This window comes from Gymnoscopelus microlampas (assembly GCF_963454915.1).
Source record: "Gymnoscopelus microlampas genome assembly, chromosome: 12".
Taxonomy (NCBI): Eukaryota; Metazoa; Chordata; class Actinopteri; order Myctophiformes; family Myctophidae; genus Gymnoscopelus; species Gymnoscopelus microlampas.
The window spans coordinates 3,637,039-3,646,815 of NC_139949.1; the positions used below are offsets into that span (position 1 = coordinate 3,637,039).

Here is a 9,777-nt window from a genome sequence, read left to right on the forward strand (position 1 = left end):
GAGCTGGTCCCAGGCTGGACAGCACCCTGGACTGTTCTGGCAGAACCTACGCAGAGCTCTGGACACACCGGACACTGATCTGTGCTTGGATGAATAATCTATTTCATTTATAGTTTGTGGTATCTGACCAAAAATGGCCTACTTATAAAGACTAGTTCTGATTAAAATATATGGGATCATTCTATTCAGTACCTCAAACATTAAATGAACCCATTTAGACCTGGCACCCCATTACGTAACTATACCTTTCAAGCCGGGAACCCCTTTTGGGGTTATTGTTGCTATGTACAGTACAGTATATAGGAACATCTTTAAAATCGGCCTCAGGTCTAAATGGGTTAAAGCAAATTCAATACTACATGTCTACATGCCTGTTTTCATTTTAAAAGTGCTTTATAAATGAAGTTATTATTAACGTTGATTTCATTATTTTTCTTTGCTGGTGTTAAATCAACTATCAATTCTATCACTGAAAATCTCTAACATTCAGAGGTCAAAGAAAAGGTCCATTATTTGACATCCTATTGTATTACAATTGTATATTTTATGCAGTAGGGACCATATACAATTATAGGGAAAATTAGACCAGTTTGCTACAAGCTTATCGGTCTTACTACAACAGTAAGACCGATACGATACAGACCATAGTTCCCAACTATATTTAAAAACAAAACTAGAGGCAAGTTGTTTTGACAAAAGCAATTACTGGTGAGTGCATGACTGTGTGATTTGTTTTGTTCAAGGTTACTTTATTTTATATTTTCACATACAGGTCAATAACAAAAATCATACACAAACAGTGTTGTTAGTTTTGGCTTTGGCTATTATATTTTAATGATCATGTTGTTATTTTATCATTATTAAGGTTTCGAGGCCAATAGGCTCGAAGCCTTATTACATCTGTAGGAATTCATGATCTTCCGCCGGTTTTGCCAGTTCTGGCCTAACCGCGTTGTCACTTTTTATGAAATTCGGCAATATGGTAGAGGGCTATGCCAAACGGCGAAAACCCGAAACTCACAAACATTGGCCAAAGGGTGGCGCTGTAGCACTCAATTGAAATATGCCAACTTTGAACAGGTACAACTCATGCCCTGTTTGACCCACAGCCATGAAACTTCGATGCACACATGCGTCTCCTCATGCCTAACAACTTTCACTGTTTGACTTTTGACCTCTGACCTTTAGATCTCCCACCATTTCGAATTCTATGAAAAGCAGTAAAAAGCAGTAAAAATCAAACTCCTCCTGGGATTTTTGAGCAATCTGTACGAAACTGTCTACACATGAACTTTGGACCAATGCCGACAGAACTAAGCAAGCGGATTTTCCATAAGTGAAAACGTTAAGCTTTTATAAGCCAATGAAAATTGCATGTTTTAAGACAATTATTCATCTGCCCCTAACACATACATGCAGACTCACATTTATTTGACACTTTGCAATATTGTAGAGGGTCCTTCCAAGTATCACTGAAACCAATCTTACTCCAATAGGTCAAAGGGGGGCGCTATAGCAATTTTTTGAAAATGCAAACTTTAAACAGGCAAAAGTCATGCCTCGTTTGGCCGACAGCCGTTAAACCTGCTTACACATGTGCCTTGAATCATGAGGAACACATGTATCACTTTGACCAGTAAGCTCTGCCCTTAGATTGTCTGCAATTTTGAGCAGTTTGAAAAACATTTAAATCCAGGATTTCTGAGCAATTTGCGTGAAACTGTGTCAAATAAATGTTTGAGGCCCTTTTTCACAGGTTCAGGTGTGTTGGTTCAATAGCTTGATCGCTTAATCATCTGCCTTGAAACCACAGGGTAGCCGGTTCGAATCCCACCTCATGTAGACTTAATTATAATTGCATTGCACACAACATGACTGTATCAATGAATACATGTGCAATTGTTAAAGATGACGAGAAATGCATACTTGAAAGTAGTTATTTTCAATGTATGACGTACTTCATTCGCCCTTTTGTTTTGTTTTGTTGGATTCTCACTTTCCACTGTCTAAGGCTGTGTATTTAATAGCTCCACCAGTAGAGTGTGAGTCTCATGTGCCGAAGATCCCTGGTTCAAATCCAGCTTATTACAGTTCACATTTAAATTGTATTGTAATTGCATTGTACAAAACATGACCCTATTAATTCAGACATGTGCAATGTTTAGACAATAACACGAAATGCTTTTGAGAGTAATTGTTTTTTTATGTATGACATACTTTCTTGTGAAAATAGCCGATCTACAATCTCACACCTTTTTAGATAGCAACGCGTTGTGAGCTTGTAGATCGACTATTTTCCACTAGTTTCCATTCCGAAATATATTGAGCAGTTTGAAAAACATTTAAAGCAAGGATTTCTGACTAATTTGCGTGAAAGTGTGTCATGTGTGTGAACTCCCTTTTCACTAGTACAGGTCTGTTGGCCTAATGGCTTAATCATCTGCCTTGATACCGCAGAGTCGCCGGTTCAAATCCCACGTCATGCAGACTTCAACTCAATTGCATTGCACACAACATGATTGTATCAATGAATAAACATGCAATTGATAAAGGAAATGCTTATTGAGAGTAGTTATTTTCAATGTATGACGTACTTCATTCCCTCTTTTGTTTTGTTTTGTTGGATTCTCCTTTTTCACTGACTAAGGCTGTGCATTGAATAGCTTGATCAATACACTGTTAGTCTCATGTGCCAGAGGTCCATGGTTCAAACCCCACTTGTCACAGTTTACATTTAAATTGCATTGTACAAAACATGACCCTGTTAATTCAGACATGTGCAATTTTTAAACAATAACATGAAATGCTTTTGAGAGTAGTTGTTTTTTATGTATGACATACTTTCTTGTGAAAATAGCTGAACTACAATCTCACACCGGAAGAACCTATAGGACGGAAAAACCTATAGATATCAACAGACACCATCAGGGAGGCCATATCTTTAGCTCAATGAGAAGAGAGGCAGCCTGTGAATCCATAGGTCGCTGGTTCGATCCCTGTCCCCAACAATGCGTTGAGGTGATCATCATTTGGAATTCCACCTATTCCCATGGATTGGATCCACCCCTCTCACCTGCTCTCACTCATCACCAATCACACCTGCCACATGCACAGTACAATTTTTAGGTACTTTTACTTTACTACTCTACTCTACTACAATTACAGCAGATGACAGCTTTAGTTACTTGTTACTTTGCAGATGTAATTATTAATACAACACCTACAGTAACCACATACAGCCGATCTACAATGTGACGCGTTATGAGCTTGTATGTATATAATAAGCAACCCATGCTGTATGATAACTTACCAAATATGAAATCCAATTCTGTCTATCCAATGGCTCAGTCTGTACTGTGGCCATAGCTGAGTGGTTAGTGAGCCCACCTAGGGAGCCAGAGGCCCTGGTTGCCCCAAGTACGATTCCAGGCCAGGCCAGCAAATGTGTCGATGAAATGAAATTTGTCCCTGAGCAAGACTCTTAACCCCTAATTGCTCACAGGCCCTCATTGGAAACAAGACCGCAAGGACTTTCATGAACGGACCTGGAATTATCCTTATCCTTTACACTGTCTACCCACAAGTCTATAGGTCCCTGGTTCAAACCCCAATTTCATGACTTTGCAATGCATGTTCACTTATTCTCTCTCGCTCTCTCTCTTACTGCCTCTCTTTCTCACTGCCTCTCTCTCTCTCCCTCTCTCTCTCTCTCTTTATTTTCTCTCCCTCTCCCTCTCTCTCTCTCTCTCTCTCTCTCTCTCTCTCTCTCTCTCTCTCTCTCTCTCTCTCTGCCACTCTGTCACTGTCTGTCTGTCTGTCTGTCTGTCTGTCTGCCAGTCTGCCACTCTGTCACAGTCTGTCTGTCTGTCTGTCTGCCAGTCTGCCACTCTGCCACTCTGTCACTGTCTGTCTGTCTGCCAGTCTGCCAGTCTGCCACTCTGTCACAGTCTGTCTGTCTGCCAGTCTGCCACTCTGTCACTGTCTGTCTGTCTGTCTGTCTGTCTGTCTGTCTGTCTGTCTGTCTGCCAGTCTGCCAGTCTGCCACAGTCTGTCTGTCTGCCAGTCTGCCAGTCTGCCACTCTGTCACTGTCTGTCTGTCTGCCAGTCTGCCACTCTGCCACTCTGTCACAGTCTGTCTGTTTGTCTGTCTGCCACTCTGTCACAGTCTGCCAGTCTGCCACTCTGTCACAGTCTGTCTGTCTGCCACTCTGTCACAGTCTGCCAGTCTGCCACTCTGTCACAGTCTGCCAGTCTGTCTGTCTGCCAGTCTGCCAGTCTGCCACTCTGTCACAGTCTGTCTGTCTGTCTGTCTGTCTGTCTGTCTGTCTGTCTGTCTGTCTGTCTGTCTGTCTGTCCAACACGGTCTCACTCCGAAAACGTAGCCGGTTGCCTTTTTGTCAGAACCCCGTGACGGAGCCGAATGCCGTCGCTGGACGCCAGCGACGTAATTATGTGCCTTCCACGGTCACTCATAGACATTCATTGAGGTCCAAAGACGACACATTGCGCCGTCACAGGCGGGCCATTGATAATGCATTGGCATTTCAAAACGTGCGCTAAGAAGCTTGTTTGAAATGCACCAGACCACACGCCACCACCCACAAAAACCTGTAAATATTCTGAGCATTTACATACTAGTTTTGTAATTTTTCGATGAGTATTTGTTGAGAACGACACTTTTATTTAACTTTTCTATACCCGTGACGTCACGTCACATTACTTCCGTATGAGTTGATTGACAGTAGCAAAGATCCGATCAAAACAATTTAGTTTAATCTAATAGATCTATATAAATGATCTGCTTGTCCATAAATCAATTATTCTGGCACTTAAATGCCAAATGTATGAACAATTCTAGCAATAAATAATTATTTGTAATCTTGATTCCTAGCACTCATAAAATCCCGCCTACTGCATCCGGATGTTCACCACGTCCACATACGTGAAAACAAACATAACGTTTCCGTATCCGCTCTGGACCGGAAATATGGTTATAGGCACATTTCACGTTCTGTAAAGGTTCTGGCTTGCTTTTAAAGCTTTTGAAACAAATAACAGCAGTCTTTTGCAGTCGCTTGGGAACAAATAGCAGCATATATTTTTTATAAAAACGATTTAATGTTTTTTGTAACATTTAGGACGTAAACAATCCTATTGATTCTGGGGGCAGTTGGCTGCTGAAGCGTCATCACCAGCGTTGCCAGATTCTGTGAGAGAAACAAGCAACCACTGGTCTAGGAAAACAAGCCCAAAAGAAGCAACTATGGGCCACATGACTCAGTCATGAGCACTTCAAACATGCTTGAAAATAGCAGATCTACAAGCTCACAACGCGTCGCATCACGACGCGTTGTGAGCTTGTAGATCTGCTATTTTCAAATTCAACTTTGGGGTAAATTATAATAAGCAGACCTGGCAACACTGGTCACAATGTATGGATATGTGCGTCTGGTCCTCCCATGATGCATTACATTGTTTTGCAACTACAATCGCGGTAAGTCAAGTCTTGTTACTTTTTCATGTATTTAATAGAATTACATGTTAAATCTGCACCCCCACCACCACTAAATCATAGAACCACAACACAGGGTTGTTGTTAACATGTTAGGGTGTGTGTACAGTAGCAAGTTGGTCGGTCTGTATAAGTTTAAAACTGTTTCACTGTGGACATAACCCTAAGCTAACATGATAACAAACAAACACAACAACATGAGCTCGGCTATTTGTGTGTGTCCCTCTTCATTTGTGTGTAGTTATGTATTCTATATGCCATGTTTGTTTGCACAACACTAAAGGCAAAACGAAATGTAATCATTGTTTGTGTTTCCCATTCTGAGTGTACAAATGGAATCAAATGGATGTTTTATTATGAATAGGATACAAAATGATCCCATTGAGCCATAGTGCGTTCTTGTGGTTTAAATCCTATAGAAGTTTACTGTCCTGTACTGCTAATAAAGTATTACATCAATCAATCAGTTCTAGTAGTACAGTCAAATGTTATGCTAAAATATGAACACAATAAGCCCCAGGGGCTTGTTTACATTTTGGTCCATTGTACTCAATTGAACAGTCATATATATACCATACAGAGGTGCAATCCAAAACATGTTGGGATAAAGGTCAGTTGAATAAGAGAAGATGGGTGGGGGCGGGGGTCAGAGAATTCAACTATAAAGCTGGTACCAGGAGTTAAATAAAGATTTTTTTAAACAGGAGCTATTTAATCACTTAATTTAAATGTATATGATGTTAATGTTGTTGTTGGAATATTCGAAAGTAGCTCACAACGCATTGCGATGTGACGTGTTGTGAGCTTATGGATCTATTTCTTAAAACTGAGATGTTACTTATTAACTTGGGGCGCTTCACATGAAAAACTTGCAGAACCACTGCCATAGTCCATATTCACACGGCGGCCATTTTGGAATTTAACATTGCGTTGCTGTGGCAACTGGGGTGGCATTTCATTGACTTAATGGCAATATGGCCGCTGTGTGGATATGGTCTATAAGGGTCTATTCCAGGGGTCTTCAACAGGGGGTCCGGGACCCCTAGGGGGTCCTCAGAGCTACTATAGGGGGTCTGCCAAATCTTTGTGTGATAGGATTTTTTTTTTTACATTAACCACTTGAACCCTATAATTCCTTTTCTGAGGGGAACATTAGCCAAAAATAGCAGATCTACAAGCTCTCAACGCCTTGCGTTGAGAGCTTGGGGGGGAAAACGCAGACAAAGTAAACAAAAAAAGTTTAATCTGAAACACAATTTTAGAGGGGGTCCCTGCTTCATCTCTCTCTCAGCTATGGGGTCCTTGGCCTGAAAACGTTGAAGACCCCTGTTCTATTCGGTTCTGTACACTCAGAGTTTATCTGAGGATTTCAGTGTATGCAGCTATTAAAGGTATTGTGATGTGTTCTTGGGCAAGTATAAGATTCTGTATATCTGGTTTAGGGCTGTTTCTCCCTTTGTTCATTGTAATTCTGAATATGTTGCTTTCTCTTACAGATCCTTCCAACCAAACTCTCCTAAACAAACAAACAACCCAAAAGGCACTTTAAGAGCCTCTCTCTCTCTCTCTCTCTCTCTCTCTCTCTCTCTCTCCCCCCCACCCCCCACCTTTCTCTTAGTGTGTGTGTGTGTGTGTGTGTGTGTGTGTGTGTGTGTGTGTGTGTTTTTACGTTGTTTGTCTTATCATTGTCTTTGTCTGTTATTTGTTGTTACCCGTCACCATGAGTGATCCAAAAGACATGGTTAAGGAACTTGAAAGGAGTTTAAATGCTGCAAAAGCGGAAGCTGTGGCCAGAAGTCTAAATGCCTTGATTCCTCCAGAGTCACAATGGAGAGCACCACCAACTCCAGCGAAGAAGGCAAAGGCACCTGGACCTACCATAAGGTGGAAAAAGAGAGACAGCGATAGAAATGTCATCCCTGCAAGGCCAGGATCAACCAGAAATCAGGGTCAGTATTGTTATACCATTAACTCATTTAGACCTGAGGCCGATTCTAAAATCCACTTTAAAATTTCAAAAGCTTTTGCGATCCACCCATCTGACCACTAAACCCGGCAGCCTATCTCAGCTGCCATGTTCAGTGGTCATATGTGTGTATGGCATACATTTTCAGAGCATGTGAAGTGTCCAATTGACTTTGGGCAAGACACTGAACCCCTAACTGCTCCTGATGAGCAGATTGGTGCCTTGCTTTGCCGTCTGTGTTGATGTGTGTGAATGTAATAAACATTGAAAATCACTGTGGATATAACAACATTTAACTTGATAAGGCTTCCTTTAAAAAAGATGTCCTGAGTGCCTTGCCAATGGACAGCTAGACATTTTTTTAAAACAACCTACAGCAATCATTCCTATTTGATTGCATATTCATAGGCGACTGAACTGTCCACGTTATGGTTTGGGAAAAGTCTAATAGTCCTCAGGATAATAACCAGGCTGACACTAGTGTTGCAGCAAATATGATAGTGTAGTTATATAGTTAGTTATAGTTTTTACAATTCATGCATTTAGCAGATGCTCTTAATCCAGAGCGACGTGCCATTTTTGTCTGGTTGAAGACCAATCCAGAGCGACGTGCCATTTTTGGCTGGTTGAAGACCAATCATGCTGCGTCATTCTAGACAATTTCCAAAGGCTTAAGTGCACATGCCAGGCCAGTGAGTAAATGTTGAGGAGAGAGTAAATGTTGATGACAGTGTTTTTTTTTCCTGTTGTAGCTGGTCCAAGTCGGAAGGCTCATCCAGGTGGTTGCAGTCAGAAACCTGTTCCTCCCAACGATTTTCCTGACACTAATGCTGAGGTCTCCTTTGCTCCAAATGCCGTTGGTGTGTATTTCATTAGTGCAAAGCAATATGTTCATGATATATTCTAATAATCTGTCAATGAGTTTGAATGTTAATTATATGTTTGTATTACACATTTACCAGAACAAATGTGCAACCAACCTTTTCACAGCCATTATTATACTTTTTATATTGTAAATGTAAAACATAACCTAATGTTGTTTTTCAATATCCCATACTATCTTAACAGAGCGTTTCATACAAGAGCTCCAGCACTCCCTGAGCGTTGCATCGGCTGACATCGAGGTAGCACCAACCCCAGCTCCTCTCCAGGCTTCCTCCGACTGGAGTACGCGGAACCACTCTCTTTTAGAGAGATGGCGGGCAGAGAGACCCCGTCTGATTAACCGCGTTGCAGCGAGGGCACATGTAGGCACACACATGTGCCAACAGTGTGCCATCAGTCCAGCTGCTGTCTGCTGTCATGGCTGTGAACCACGGCCATTCCTGTGTGCCGAATGTGACATCAAAACGCACACAGACACTAGAAACGTGATGCACAACAGGGATGGCATGAATGCAGGATTCTTCCAGCCTTTGCCTCCAACCACCTGCATTGTAGATGAGGCTCATTGCCGTTGTGGTAAGTTCTTGTTTGTGAGTACACCATATCATATCCTCTCTTGACTCATTAATCTCATTACTTTGACCACTAAACAATGCATTTTTTTGTCCTGTCTTACGGTCATGGAATCTTTTTAACCTTTCTCACTCATTCAGTCTCTTCAAGTGGTTCCAGCAATCGTAATGTTCTATTTCCTATTGGACACAAATGATCTAAATTCAAATCTATGATCCTTTTCAGAGCGCTTTGTACCTGTGCGGATACCTGCAAATATCTGTGGTTGTGCATCGGAGGCATTGAGGGTCAACCCAGGAAAGTCTGTTGCTGTGATCACAATGGATGGTAAGGTTTTTTTTTTTTTTTTTTAAGCATCTTAAAAAGATATTTTTACTTGGTATTTTTACTTACCCACAAGGTTTGTCATAGGTGTATTTATGAAATCAAACGTATGCCTATTGACTAATTTATGCCATGCTAGGTTTTACATTATAGTGTGTGTGTCTTTGATTTTCTAGGGCGATATGATCTCAGCATGCCTGACCTGAGTTGCGAGCAATGCCAAGCCACTTGGACTGCTGGAGTGGACGATCTCATTTGCAGTAACTACTGGCCTGCTACACTTAATTTCGCAACAGTTTATGCCACAGATATATTTTTCTCATTTGAGAAAATGAAGATGGCTGCACCAGGACTGTCCTGCCAGGCATTTTTAAGAATGCTTGATCAGCGAACTGTTCACTTTGGCCGTGTGAGTATTTAATTTAGTTAGCCTACAGTATATATATTTTATTTTTGTCATGTGCATTGAATCTGTTTCTTATTTATTGCCTGCCCATTATAAACTGTTGATATCCTT

General features: G+C 41.2%; 1 long non-coding RNA gene across 1 annotated transcript; it reads left to right on the forward strand.

Annotated features, from left to right (window-relative positions):
* Positions 1 to 8,883: 8,883 nt before the first annotated feature.
* On the forward strand, positions 8,884 to 9,473 carry LOC311057092. The gene is made up of 3 exons (XR_014601953.1): positions 8,884 to 8,939; positions 9,162 to 9,263; positions 9,437 to 9,473. It is a non-coding gene; the product is annotated as an uncharacterized lncRNA (long non-coding RNA).
* The last annotated feature ends 304 nt before the right edge of the window (positions 9,474 to 9,777 follow it).